General features: G+C 39.5%; 1 protein-coding gene and 1 long non-coding RNA gene across 5 annotated transcripts in view; one reads left to right on the top strand and one right to left on the bottom strand.

The window, feature by feature from the left end:
• RASSF8 (Ras association domain family member 8) overlaps positions 1 to 15,135 on the bottom strand; it is a 119,765-nt gene that overhangs the window by 84,691 nt on the left and 19,939 nt on the right. The window lies entirely within an intron of this gene.
• LOC129009729 (uncharacterized) lies at positions 1,999 to 14,133 on the top strand. The gene is made up of 3 exons (XR_008492834.1): positions 1,999 to 2,275; positions 12,974 to 13,128; positions 13,777 to 14,133. It is a non-coding gene; the product is annotated as an uncharacterized LOC129009729 (long non-coding RNA).

Raw genomic sequence — 15,135 nt, 5'->3', positions numbered from 1 at the left:
TAAAAGAAATATACACATCTCAGGGTGACAGGACTTAGCAAAAGAGCCTGTATGTGGAGGGTGCCATCCAAAAAGCAATGAAGGGTCAACCCTGCTGCGAAAGGCGACTGGGTAGCAAATTCAAAACCAAGTGAGAAGAGGCTAAATAGACTAACAACTACCCTCATTCCCATCCTTGGGCCTGGAAGCTGTCTGAAGTCTAGCCTGGTTTCCAAAAGTATTCTTATTTACCTAAATCAAAATCTCTTCCTAACCAACTTTTCTTCAGTAAAGCCTCATCTCTCTTTTCAGTTGTGTTTTCAAGAAAAACTTTTAAGAGTGGGAAGTGGATAGCTGAGAATGAGTTTCTAAAACTGACATAATTGTTATCTTCTTTGTCCATAAAATAAGGTTGTCACTAGATCCAGAGATTTAAAGGCCAAAAAGATTATAGTGCTTATTCTCCCATATGTAATTCAAACTGACACTAACATATATGCAGAGATTAAAATCTCTCCTTCTTAAACTTTTATAATTGCAAAATTCACTATGAGATGAGATGAGCGGTGCAGGGAGCGGGGGCAGGTCTGTGGGTACCCTGGGAATGTAATGTGCTCAGGATGTCTCTGGGAAATGCCAAGCTTGACAAAAGTCAGGGCTTGGGCTCTTGTGAACCTGCCCGCCCCCCCCCCCCCAGCTCCCCATCGATTCCTACAACCTCCTAACTACTCAATCCATTGTTCACTCTTCACCAGGTCACTTTACAAAAACTAACAAACCAAAAGATCCAATCCTATCAGCCTACTGCTTTTGAAAGTCTCCATAAAAAAGTTCAACCTTCTTTTGTCAGGTAACTGCAGTGACAAAATGTTCCTAACCATAAATACAAACACGAGCTCTGGCAGGTGTGGGAGTACCTAGGAAGGCAATGAGAAACAAGAGGCTTAAGTGAAGATGGTCTCAGGAAACTGCAGGCACTGCGTTTTTTCCACGAACCCTTTCGCATTCCTTCCCGCGGCTGTCCAGGCCCACCTCCAGTGCCTCCCCTGAAGGCACCACGTGGCATGCATGGCCTCACCCCACTTCAGTTTCCCTGCCTCTCCTTCAAGTTGGCATCCCAGGTGCAGGCCTTACCAAATTTTTGTGCTGGCCAAACTCCAACTCACTCTCCAAGACTCCACTCAAATATGATCTCATAACTCCCTGGAAACTCCCCTTATCAAAACTACTCACTCCAGGTATTCTCAAGTGGCTGACACTTAGTACTCACTGGTACTGTTCATCGAATCCTCACAACAACCCTGTGAGGCAGGTAATGTGTAATAAGGGAATAATTAGAAAAGAATCAAAAGGTTAAATAACTGGCCCAGGGTCATACAGCTAAACAGGAGAGGCAAGAACTGAACTCAAGCAAATTGACCTCAGAGTCCATGATCTTCAACAACTGTTTGAAATGTTTGCCTCTTCTTAAGGGCAGAGACACTTTGCACTGACACCTGCATTCACACTGCCTAGCACATAAGTGGTGCTCAATAAATGTCTGCTGAAGGCTTGATGAATTCAGAGGGTTTTACAGAATGGCAGCAGATTGTACAGTGGTTCTGAGTTTATCCTCAGTGAAAGTCCTGCTCACCTAAATGATTCCTTTTACCTAGATATAATACTCCTATTACCACATGTCTGCAAAACAGATATCTATTATACAAATATTTGAAATCACCATAAATCAATGAACACCAACATGTAATTATGGGGAAAAGGAGAGGATAAAAATTGGGGAAGCCCCACCAATAATTATATTATTTTTGGTAAAACTTAAGGTGATTCAAACATTAATTGGACACTTATAAAAATGTGCTAAAGATTAAGCATTCTTTTATTTTGGTAGCTGGCCTCCACAACGGCCCCCAATGGTTTTCACACCCTTGTGTAGTCTTCTCCTACAATAAACAGAGGTAACCTGTACAGCCAACAGGATATTGTGGAATGATGTCATAAAGACATGGTAGCTTCCATCTTGCTCTCTCTGATCACTTGTCCTGATATAAGCCAGACATTCAAGCAGCCCTATGGAAAGGTCAACATGGTGATGAGCTGAGGCCTTCTGCCAACAACCAGCACTAATTTGTGAGGCATGTGAGTGAACCACCTTGGAAGTAGACTTTCCAGCCCCAATCAAACCTTCATGTAGACTACATACAAAATGGACTGTCACCTAGGTTGCAACCTTACTAAAGATCCAGAATCAAAACCATTCACCCAAGCCATTCCTGGATCCCTGATCCAAAGAAACTAGGTGAGAGTTTAAAAAAAAAAAAAGTTAGGTCTCTAGGTATGGGGCAACTTGTTATGCAGTAATAAGTAATTTATTTAAATTAAATAGTTCACAGCAATGCAAATAGAAGTTATTGATGTTAACACAGTATCAGGTTATTGCTGATACTGAACAAAAGCAAAATAGAATGCTCAAGAATAACTCAAGAGCAAAATAAATTCCAGTTTCCAAGAGGCTCTGCCTTTTTTTTTTTAAACAACAGAAGAATGCAAACCCTTCATTTCCTTGTATATTTCTTTTAATGACAGCTGATTAATTGTTGGGTGTGTTCTCTTCCTCCAAACTAGGCCCACCAGGACACATAATCAATAGACAATATTGACATTTCTATTACTGTAAAAATGAAAAGAGTTTATTGCTCTGGTTATTTAAGTATTATAGATCAGATAAAAAGTCTAAAAGTTTTGGAGGAACCAGCTACTCTCTACTCTGTGACTCCAAGATCCCCAAAATGTTTTTCTCTATGTGTGTGTGTGTGTGTGTGTGTGTATTTTTTTAAAGCACATTTCTTTTTATTGAAAAGAGAAAACCCATTTGAAATTCCAAATATTTAACTACAAATAAACTATGGTAGCACATTTTCATAAGTGATATCCCTGTGTATCCACAAAATAAACTATAAATACTACAGAATTCTAAACTACTCCTAAATTTTTGTTGTCTAATAAAAGAGTGGGAACATTCAAGGTGGTTTTTTCACCTTGTCATCAAAATACAAACACTTACATCTCCAAATATAATTCAGTTTTGCTAAAAGCAATACACAATGTTAGTAAGGAAGGTATCTTAGGTTTTACATAGTCCATGTGAAATGTTAATAAGATGACCACAGAAACAATAAGGTAGGTATTCTGTGGAAATAAATCCATTATGATGCTATTAAGCTATATTAGTTTGCAAAGCAGAGAGCAATGGTAATACCAAAATTAATTATTTATATAATAAACCTTTACCAAGCTCTTATCATATTTAAAATACTACAGGGATTACAAAGATGAAGATATGGGTTTCATTCCACTAACTACAGTATTTGTGAAATGTAACTAACGCCTAGTAACAATAGTATCAAATAAATGTTTGATAAACACCAAAGAGACTTGGAAAAAAGCTACAGCAGAGTTCATACAAGAGAAATCACTAATGGCTGGTGGATATCCAGGAAGCCTTCATGAAATAAGCCCCTTATGCTTATATATGGCTGTAATTTTTCTTACTTTTTTCACATTAATATATCAATATTCCCATTATACAGGCTATACAAAGTTGAAGTTAAGATTAGGTGACTTGATCAGGATGCAGTTCCTGTCTTTAAAAAGTAATAATAGGCACTGAACAAGTAAGTCCCAGGCACCACTCTGCCAGTTCAGACACTGTTCACAACCTTGTCAAGGTCAGTCCTACAGTCTCCATTTTGTACATGAAGAAACTAAGATTTCAGATTTAGTACCTTCCCGGGTTCAGGTGGCTAGTAAACGGTGGAGCCCTGATTTGAACTCAGATGTACTTGATTTTAAAACTTCTGCCAGACTCTCATACTGGGTAAATTCACCTATCCCATGCTGCTCTTAGCAAATGTTCGTACTCTCTACCGTAATTCCTCCATCCCCATGACCCACCCCACCCTTGACCTAATAAACTGATCCATAAACCATAAGGAATTGAAATGCATCCTTGTTAGGCTTACGATTTGTTATTAAATGTTATGCAAGAAATCAGAAGAGTGGCAGAGGAGAAGGGATAAGACAAGAAAGAGATATGATCAATTGTTTTTTAAATAGCTAAGTAATCACTTTTGTTTAAACCAGTTTGGAAAACGAATTTCATCAACTTTAGTAGACAAGCTATAAGATGACTATTTGAATAAAGTCTTCTCCTGGATAACACTTCAATATTTCACACAACAGAGAGCTTTTTTCAGAAAACCAACTTCGGAGTTTTGATAAGTATTCATCATATTATTTAGGTGTCTTCTATTATTCCAATTTGAATCAGAAAGAAAGAGGGGGGTGGGGGGAAAGAAAGAAAGACACTGTTAAATGCCTATAGATTAAAAGACAAATATAAACCACATTAGTAGTAGAAACTGTGTTTCACTACAGAACACACATCAGAAAATGTGAAATCAGGACATACTAAAGGTTTACATCAAGGAAGCCCCCAGAAAAGAACAAGTATGGCTGGGGGTGTGACCTACTGATTATGAGAAAACATATGGTTGGGCCTTAGTTTTAAGAGAAAACATTCTGACAGGCAGAAATGTTGGGAGAGAAAGAAACCTGAAGAAAAGACAAGTAGAATCATTCTGCAAAGGAGACATTGTAAATCTGTCTTTACTACCGCTTGGTAAGTACAAGGCTCTGTTGGAGGCACAGTGAGTTTGCAGAATTCTGGCAAGATAGGCATATCCCTCAGAGATGCTTTCTAAAATCAAGAAAAATTCAAAAAGCTAACTAGTTTTTAAGTTAAGTGAAGAAAATTACAAAGGTAATTAAACAGATGTTGTGAACCATCCTCCAGGAGACAGTTTCTCTAAACATACTATAGGAATTCTTGGGAGGTTTCCACACTGTTTTGTTACTTGTTTAGACCCATTTCCCTACCGTACCATGGAATCCCATCCCATTTCTTCTTTATGGTCCCACCACCTAGCACAGGATCTGGCAAACTCAATAAATGAGGACCAGAGGAAGGCCAGGAGGGGTTCCTGATAAAGCAGGAATTTCACATACTATTTCCTGAACTGGCAGTGCAGGTGGCTGATACAAATCTCTCTTCTTCTCCCCTACAAATGATTGTTTAGTCATGAGGGAGAGGGCTGTTTTCTAAATGAAAGAAAATTTTTTTTATTAAATTGTGACTTTAAGTTCTATTTTTGTACGAACAGAAACGAGTCCGAAATAATGACTGCAGTCACCATTCCCCAATCACCCTGGAAATTTTTCTAAATACTACAGATTGCTCTAGTTAACCCCATCTTAGCTCATCGGATTTGATTATCCAGCTTATTGTGTGAATTAACCATCTGTTCAATAATAGGACTGCTACCAGACGAAAAGTTCCAAGATTGCTTTTAAAGACCTGACAGTTTTGAGTTGAAGGCTGTCTGCATGGATATTTTATACTTTTTCCCATTTTGTTCCCTTTATGGTCTCAAAAAAACTTATTTTAAAAAGAGCCTACTAAAAAAGCAAGCTCAAATGCTAGGAAGGAATTCATTTTTAAAAAAATAACATTCATTTTGACCGGGCACGGTGGCTCACACCTGTAATCTCAGCACTTTGGGAGGCCGAGGCAGGCAGATCACGAGGTCAGGAGTTTGAGATCAGCCTGGCCAGCATGGTGAAACCTTGTCTCTACTAAAAGTACAAAAAAAAAAAAAAAAAATTAGCCAGGCATGGTAGTGCGTGCCTGTAGTCCCAGCTACTCAGGAGGCTGAGGCAGGAGAATCGCTTGAACCCAGGAGGCGGACGTTGCAGTGAGCCGAGATCGCGCCACTGCACTCCAGCCTGGGCGACAGAGTGATATTCCATCTCCAAAAAATAAATAAATAAATAATAAAAAATCAAAAATTAATTTCAAGCAACAATGACCTTCATTCTCTTTTTAAAGCAAGAGCTGGTAGAAATTTTTGGCACATATTTTAAAAGGCAAAAAGTATAGAAAGTGAATAATATTCTACAGTTGGATAGAAAAATGTATACAATGTGTTGGCATGTTCAAGTATGTTTTAAACAACTATTTAATTCCTAAATTGAGCTGTTGCATAATGTATGTTAATTCTGAATATTGTCCTTATTTCAGTTCAAAGAAAAGCATAAACAATAAAGCCACTTCAAGTTGAAGAAAAAATTATCTTTAGGTTTAAACACCACTTAAACCAGGCACTTGTACAGATTATACTTTACCTGTTTCTGAAACCTTATCATTTCCTGCCTTGGTATGGAATTACAGCATCCCAGTTTTTGGCTCAATTTTGGTATACTCTCCTCTTGATGAAAGCTTATATTGGCTGTAATGCTGTGTTAATAACGTTCAATTTGGCTCCAGGCTAGTCAAAAAAATCTAAGAGGCATGACTGCATAGCTCACAAGATGTACTGTGGATTTTGGTCAGTTCATATCATGAACACTCACTGCCTAGCAACGGCTCCAAAAGTCAAGAGTTCAATCCTGGGCCAGGCGCGGTAGCTCATGCCTGTAATCCCAGCACTTTGGGAGGCCGAGGCAGGCGGATCACCTGAGGTTGGGAGTTTGAGACCAGCTTGACCAACATGGAGAAACCCTGTCTCTACTAAAAATACAAAATTAGCTGGGCATGGTGGCACATGCCTATAATCCCAGCTACTTGGGAGGCTGAGGCAGGAGAATCGCTTGAACCCAGGAGGCGAGGTTGTGGTGAGCTGAGATCGCGCCATTGCACTCCAGCCTGGGCGACAAGCGAAACTCCATTGCCAAAAAAAAAAAAAAAAAAAAGGTAGTTCAATCCTGCCCCAAGTTACAAAAAAAATGGTAGTAATACACAAGTGACAGTGTGTACGAATCCATAAGAGAGGAGAAGTGGATAAAGAAAGGAAATTAAAGCAAAGAGAAGAGGCAGCAAAAGAAGAGAGAGGCAGCAGTAAGTAGGAGCCTTGTCAGGGTTATGAGAAGCCAATGGCCACTGGAAAGAATAGGTGAGACTACAAGAAACACATGGAAGGAGTCAATGAATGTCTAGTCCCTACACAATTTAGAGGGAAACTGGGTTAAGAGGAGCAGCCGAAAGAGGTGCTCTAAGAAGAAGTAAGCTGCTCTTGCAGGGCTTGAAAGCTGGGATCAGCCTGCACATCATAGGCCTCAAAAGGGCACAGAGAACCTACAAGTCCTGATAGTCCAGTGGACCAAGATATGTGAGGTCATCCACCTTGTATGAAATTAAGGCTTCAAAGAGAAAACTGCCCTTCTCCTCTGTACATTCTAAAGGTAACACAGATAACAGCAAACATTCTAATCTTAGCTCTAATGTCATGTGAACTTGGGACAGTCATAACCTCCCTGAGCTTCAGTTTCCTCATCTGCAGAGCAAGCTCTTGGGAATAAGTACACCTGGTGTGTCTTTTAAAAACTGTCACTGGCAGGTTTCTATAGCCCTGTGAAGTGCAGGATCCTGGAGGAAGAAGATCTAATGAACGTAAATCAAGGCCACGCCTATCCTCTGGGTACATCTGAACCCAACTTGGGATGCTGGGAAACTCGACTGGATATAAAAATCTCACCCCTTTAAGACTGAGGACAGACTGCTACAGGGTCACAGAGACCAAGAGAATCACTTGCTACAAGCCAGCATAGAAAAAAACTTCACCGAACACTTCACTTTCATAGCCCTGTGTGCCAAGCCACTGTTTAAAGTACTTTGTGGATGTTAATTCATTTAATTATCTTAACAATCTCATGAAATAGGGGTTTTCCTTATTTTCTGATGATACAAGAGGCACAGGTAGTTAAAGAACATATGTCCCAAGTGTCCCTGCTAGTAAATGACAGTCCGCATACGAATCCAGCCCTGTCTGCTGCAATCTGTGCTCCTAACCACACCACACACTGCCTTTAGCCAGGACTCCACAGCCCTAGCACTGCACTGCTGAAAGCGTGCTCTCCTCCCTTTTCTCTCCCCCAAATATTAATTTTGGCGGCCCCTCCCTAAATTCCACATCTGTAAGATGGGGATAAGACCACTTCCTTCCCTATGAAGTGGAATATTTTTATGAGAAAACACCTAACGACACTTGGCACATTGCAGATCCTCGATAATTGCTGATTTACTCATTTACCTCAAGTAATTATTATCCAGACAAATGCTGCCATCTGCCTACCCGTCCTTGTTTACACAGAGCTAAGGCCCTGGCCAGACGAACTGGATCCCTGCACTGCCACAGACAGAAAACCATAGGATAGTCTCTGAAAGGCACCAAACTAAATTATCCTCATGTATGTCCCTTCGGTGGATACTACCTGAATCTAGTGATGCCTTCAGGAGCTGTGGACAGCAGAGGGTTTGTCTGATTCCAGCAATGAAAGATCCCTTGTTTGAGCTATAATTTGATATAATACAGTAACATGCCATAGGGTCTATAGTTACAGCATTAGATACCTCCCTCCCACACACACAAAAAAAAACCTTTAGCAAACCATCAAACTACAGAACATTTGTGGAACTTCTTGGAACTCATTTCTGATCGGTGCAGCAAAAAGTGCAATATCCTGGGAGTTAACAAAAGGTTTGCATTAAGCACTAGCAGGCTGATCCAGGGAAGTCAAAACCACCAATAGTGAGAATGCGTGTGAATCTGCATCTGAAAAATGAAAGGCTCAAGACCAGGGTGGTGGTTTGTATCACCACCCTGGATGCTTTCCTCTGGACACATTTCAGTTTGTTAATGTCCATAAAATTTGGCACCCAAAACTAAAAACAACTTTCCAAAAATGGTCTGATCAGCATAAATGATTTATTGCCTGTGTTAATCCTGCCTTGACTTTTTAAAATTAATTTTACTAAATGTTGAACAGGCAAAAGAGTACTCATAAAATGAGTAAGGTATAAAGAATTAAAAGGAAACATTCATGCACTCACAATTTTAAGAAGAAAAAGTTACCTCTGAAGCTCCTTTTGTGACCCTTCTTAATCCACCCTCTTGTCCTCCACTAAAAGGTAACAACAATTCTCCTTAATTTTGTGTGTACCCTTGCCTTTTAAAAAATAGTTTAGTCTGGGTGCAGTGGCTCACACCTGTAATCCCAACACTTTGGGAGGCCAAGGTTGGCAGATCATGAGGTCAAGAGATCAATACCATCCTGGCCAACATGGTGAAACCCCGTATCTACTAAAAATACAAAAATTAGCTGGGCATGGTGGCATGCGCCTGTAGTACCAGCTACTCAGGAGGCTGAGGCCAGAGAATTGCTTGAACCCGGGAGGAAGAGGTTGCAGTGAGCCGAGATCGTGCCACTGTACTGCAGCCTGGGTGACAGAGCAGAACTCCGTCTCACACCTGTAATCCCACCACTTTGAAAGGCTGAAGCAGGAGGATGGCTCGAGCCCAGGGGTTTGAGATCAGTCTGGGCAACATAACAAGACCCTATCTCTACAAAAGAACTAAAAAAAAAAAAAAAAAAAAAAAAAAAGCTAGGTGTAGCAGTGCACATCTGTAGTCCCAGCTACTGAGGAGGCTGAGGCAGGAGGATTGCTCGAGTCCAAGAGTTAGAGGGTGCAGTGAGCTATAATCATGCGACTGCACTCCAGCCTTGGTGACTGGGCCAGACCCTATCTCCAGAAATAAATAAATAAATACATGCTTGTATCCTTAAACAATATACTACTTAAGTTTTGTCCAAATTTCTGAAGCTCATATGAGTGGAATCATACTACATAAAATCTTTCAGAACTTTTTTCTGTTGTTGATGCACGAACTGGTAGTTCATTCATTTTCAAAGGTATAGAAAGGGCTGTCAATAGGCTGGCACACATGGGTATGGGCTGAGGCTTGCTGTTTATGGGCAGCAGCCACACTGACTGCATGGTGTCTACACTGTACTGGTTGTTCATTATTTTTAGTATCACCCCTGTCCTACAGTAATCCACTGTACAGATTAAAAAATGCCTTATGCTTTCTGCAATCCATGTTTTTTCTCCAGTATTTTTGTTTTTTTTTTTTTTCTTTTTTTGGTACCACACAAAGTGCTCTGAACTATGCTGGACATGTGCTGGGTTGTAGGGTATACACATATTCAATTTTATTAAAATCAGTTTTCTTTGAAACTATGGTTGTAACCCATTGCAGTTTACAAAATTTCCTGGGTTGGTCCCAACATTTTTAATGAAAAAGAATAAATGAGAAAAGCAAAATAGTAGAGAACACTACCTTTAGTAGAGAACTGATAAGATCAGTTTCTAGATACTTTGGCTTAAATCATACACATGTATCATATGCATACGCATGTGCCAGTAAGTGAATTTCTTTCTGTGAGTCACAGTCAAAAAGCTCAGAACTGTCTTCCAGTTGCTTAATTCTTGCTCTGGCTATGTCTAATTTGCCATTAAACCTATTTGCTGATTTTTAAATTCCAATTATACGTTTATTTCTCAAAGAACTATTTAGTTTTTTTCAGATTTTTTTGTCATTTTTATATTCACTTGCAATTTACTCACATTGTTAACCTTTCCATTTCTTTAAAAGTTATTTTACATTCTTTCTGACAACTATAATATCTGAGATTATTACATACCTAATTCTGTTATCTACTATTTTGGCTGGTTCTATCAATGATGCCTTGTTTACTTTGTTTTGTGATTCTTGACTGTCATTAAAATTTCTTAAAACTTTTTGAACTCTTCAAGGCTTGCCCTGAAGAAAGATTCCTCCAAAAAGGACCTGCACTAGCTTCTGCCTTGTGCTACTATAGTGGAACCACTCTACAACTATATAATTTGTCTTTTCTTTGGACCACCTATAGGTCTAAATTAGAACTGAAAACCTCCATGAATGCTGATTATTATTGGTTATAAAATATTAGGCAGTTTTTCTGAGATTTTCTGCGGACTGGGAGGTGGTCAAAGGAAAAGTTACATTTCTAGTTCTACAATACACTATGAAAGTAGTCTTTAGGGGTCCCAGTTCTATGTGGAGACATTGTCTACTAAACTTTTTTCCCCAAAGCAGGCTCTGGGCTTTGTCTCTTGTCTCCAGTGCAACAAGGGACCAAGAAAATTCAAGCTCAACTGGACTCAGCAAGTGCTCTCTAACCAGGTGTTCCCCTTATCTCTCTGATTTCTTGCTTTCACTTTCAGGCCAATGTTTGGTCTTTTATTTTCATGTTTTCTTGCCATTTAGGGATATATCTTACATAATTTATCCAGCATTTTTATTTATATTCACTTTTACTAGAGGAGTAATTCAGAGTAGTCTCATATGCCATCAGAAACCAAAGTACACTGACATTCTAAACAGCCATTATACTGAGCTTCTGTTCAACTAAAACCATTATGTCTTTTTCATATGAACTATGTTGTTTGCTTATTCCTGCACTTGCATAACTACTATTTGTAATCTAAATGCAGAAATTCATATTCTGACCTATTCAACTTAGTCTATATTTCAGTCATTGTTTTAAGCTATTAAAGAATTCTCAATCTCTCATTTAAAAATATTATTTACAACTTCAAACTTTTTCATTCACGAACTTGATTAACATGCCTTCTATATTTTATTCTAAGTTGAAAAAGACGTGGAACACTGTTATCATTCAGCTTATAAATCACTTTAAGTTTCTAAAAAAAAAAAAAAGAGGATCCACCTGCAAAGTGGTACCCAGTACCTTCGATTTCATACCCCAAAAATGTTTGTCTGAAAACGTGCTTTTTAAAAATTCATGTTATATTATCTCTACTTCAGTATCATTTAAGGACGATTATTAAGAAACATATCCTTGAAACAGGGATTGCTATGACTCCCTCACACACCACAAATTAAATTTGATATAGACCTAAGAGTAGGTTAAAGTTAACAGGGAGGATGGCTTTGAACGCTGTAATACAGAAATAATCGATCATGCTTTCGATAGTGCTGACAAGTTAAAGCCCTGACAGCAACAGTAAAGATCACTCAGGGAAGGCTGAGAGTCATTCTAAGGTTTAGCCTTTGCTTTGGTGATTAATTTTACAAGAAACAGCAAGGTCATTCAGCATACCTGCCTCACTCCACCTCTATGAGAAAGGGACCAGCAACTAAAAATCATATTAACATTATGTAGGGTGACCATACAATTTATCAGTGCATGGTAAATGCATCTGATAGCAATAACTTAAGCGTACCCTGGGAATAACCCTGTATGGCAGAAGCAACTGAATATTCCAAGTTAGGGAATCCTGGAGTTGCCAACCAGGAGATTCGTTCTTTGTCTATGAGGAACATCAGAACCCCCAACCGCACAACCTCTGAGGTCTGGTGGAATGCAGGCCAGACAGAGGATCATGGCCCTTAGTTTTGGGTTGAGAGAAGGTTACCATATGGAGACTGTTGAGCAGGCGGACACTAAGTGAAAATGCTATATAAACTGCATGCTTTTGGGGCTGGTTCTCCTGCCCAGCCCACTGCCACTAGACTCTCTTCCCTGGATATAGGCCCCCAATAAAACCCCACGTCATCTCGTTCCCTGGCTCTGGGTCCCTTCTTTGGCCTCAGGAACCTGGTACCATCCCTGGTGGAGTCAAAGGGGTTCAACACAACAATCGTCCAGGATGAAAGGTCCTGTTATTATGCCAGAACAACAGGAGTGAGCCAGGACCAATCCAGCAAACCAGGACGCATCCCACCCTGATCATACACTTCCCTCTTTTAATAAAGCAACTGCCTCAGTATCTCCTTATACTGCCCATAAAAAGTACCCACCCATTGCCTATTTTCTACTGGACAACATCCATAGTTTTAGGATAATATGCTAATAATGCCCCTCAATCCCCCAAAATATGTTTTGTTAAAGGAGACAGGATGATATACTTTTTCTTAAGAGGAAAGTGTTTAAGAAACTTATCTAAAACAATTCACTGAATTGAAATATCTCATTACATGAATTTTTTTTAATTAAAGTGATTTTTAAATTATTCTTGCAATGACTCTCTCAACAGCCTTTCTGATATCCACATCCCTTCTATGGCTTCACCTGCTCATAGCTGGCTGAAATCCCTTCTCATAGGACTCAGAACTTAGTACTACCCCCACCCCACTCCCACCAGCTAACAGGAAGATACTGATACAACTGTAAAGCACAAATCTAGCTTCCGTAAGTGTTTTGTTTGGCCAACATAGTGTTTTGATGCTTTTAAAAAATGGAAATCATCCCCAAAAATCTCAATCCCGGAAAAAAATCATACCGTTTGGAAGACGCAGTCTCTGGAAGTCCAGTGTTTGGTGAAGGCACAGAAATGATTACGGAGGAAGGGTCTTTCCTACCCCATGCAGAAAACATAGCAGTTACTGCATTTACTCTTTAACCTCTTTTTAAAATTAAAGATAATGACCATTTTGTTGTATATATGGCATTTATCTTAGAATAGATTATGGAAAGAGTCATATTACCCAACTCTAAAGTAAATATACAATCAAATTATGAGTATTACAGTATAATGGCCCACCTAGCCAAAGAACAACAACAGAAAGTTCTCGTTTGTGGGTTAAGTACCCTATTAAGATAAACCCACTGGAGACTTTTAAAGACAAGGTATATTTGCTTAAATTGGTTTTTAACCATGGAGGTCGGTACTTAGAAAACCTGATGAAAGCAGAAGGAAGTAGCCCTTAAGGATAGGAGCTAGCTTCTCATGCCTAAATTTTCATAACTACCACTCTGAATTTTGTCACTGTGAACCTCTATTTAAAGGTCACCTTTTCCGAGAAACCTTTCCTGATGCCTCCCTTCCTCTTTCAACAGTAAAAGCTGGCAGCTGCCTTCCCTACCTGCTACATCCTTTACCGGCTCCAGCAACTGAAACACTCCCTGTGCTGCTGATCCAGCTCCCCTACTGCACTAGTAAAAATTGCTCGAGGGTATTGTCTCTGTTTCCCCATCACTTGCACAGCACCAACAGGAACATGGGTGCTCAACCTCTCTCCTCTACAGTGAAGCATCAGCACGGAATGGTAGTTAAAACCGACAGTGGTAGAGCTGCCCTTGGCCTCGAATCCTAGCTCTGCCCCACTTCCTACCTATGTGAGTTTGGGCAAATTATTCTGTCTCAGTTTTTGCAGAAGTAAAATGGGGAATAAAAAAGCACAGACTTTCATAGGGTTATTGTGAGATTTAAATGAGTTAATACATGTAAAGTGCTTGGGACCTAGCACATCACACTCAAATACAGATTATAAATTATCCTTTTTTTTTTTTTTAAGTCTCCAATTCTTCACAATCCTCAACTCAGTGCTAACCTCACTGTTCAGAAAATCCTCAATGATTTCCTCGTTGCCAAAAGTCAAGCCCTTATCTACATGATTTCCATCTCAGCTTTGATACTGCTGGCCAACTCCTTGTTCTTGAGGCTCTTTTCCCCTTTGTTTCTAGGGAGGGCACTGATCTCATTTTCTCTCTCTTCTTAGAGCTCCCTGCCGCTTGATTCTCTCTTTATACTGCCTGGTGCAGGACAAGCTTATCTACTAGTTGGTCTTCAACCACCAACGTGTCCAGTCTGTCTTAGGACTGATCATGTCGAATAAGTGATTGGAAGAATGATTGGGCTATATCGCTATTTCCAGCCCAAGCTTCTTTTTGAGCTTCTAATCTTTATTTCTTACTGTCTTCTAGATAATATCCATCTAGAAGTGAACATATTACCGTATCTTTTTCTACTCCCTCAAATGTGCTACACTTAACTAGCATGAGGTACTGTGACTTCTTTCTCTCTCCAGATCTGGTATCCTATTAGCTATTAAATCCTACCTATTCTAACATCCAATAGTGGGCAAGAAACATCCTCTCTTCTCTATTACCATAATGAAATCCTTTCATTAAGGTTTTCATGCTCTCATTTTTATTACTGTGCTACCTTCTGGTCTCTCAGCTTCCAGTGCTGCTGGAGAGACAGGGAAATAGGCACCTCATAAATAATGCCACCAGAATGACCAGCCTATAATGATCTGATCCCATCTTGCCCCTAGTTAAAAAAAAAAAAAAATTAACCTACATGTACACATTTGAATATCTATTTACTAGCATATATTTAATGAGTGCCTCTCATGCTGAATAAAGCCCTGAGTCCCAAAGAGTTCTAATAAGAAACTGCTCCTGCCTCTAAGG

This window comes from Pongo pygmaeus, chromosome 10 (genome assembly GCF_028885625.2).
Source record: "Pongo pygmaeus isolate AG05252 chromosome 10, NHGRI_mPonPyg2-v2.0_pri, whole genome shotgun sequence".
NCBI lineage: Eukaryota > Metazoa > Chordata > Mammalia > Primates > Hominidae > Pongo > Pongo pygmaeus.
This window is presented reverse-complemented; position numbering and strand designations above follow the sequence as displayed.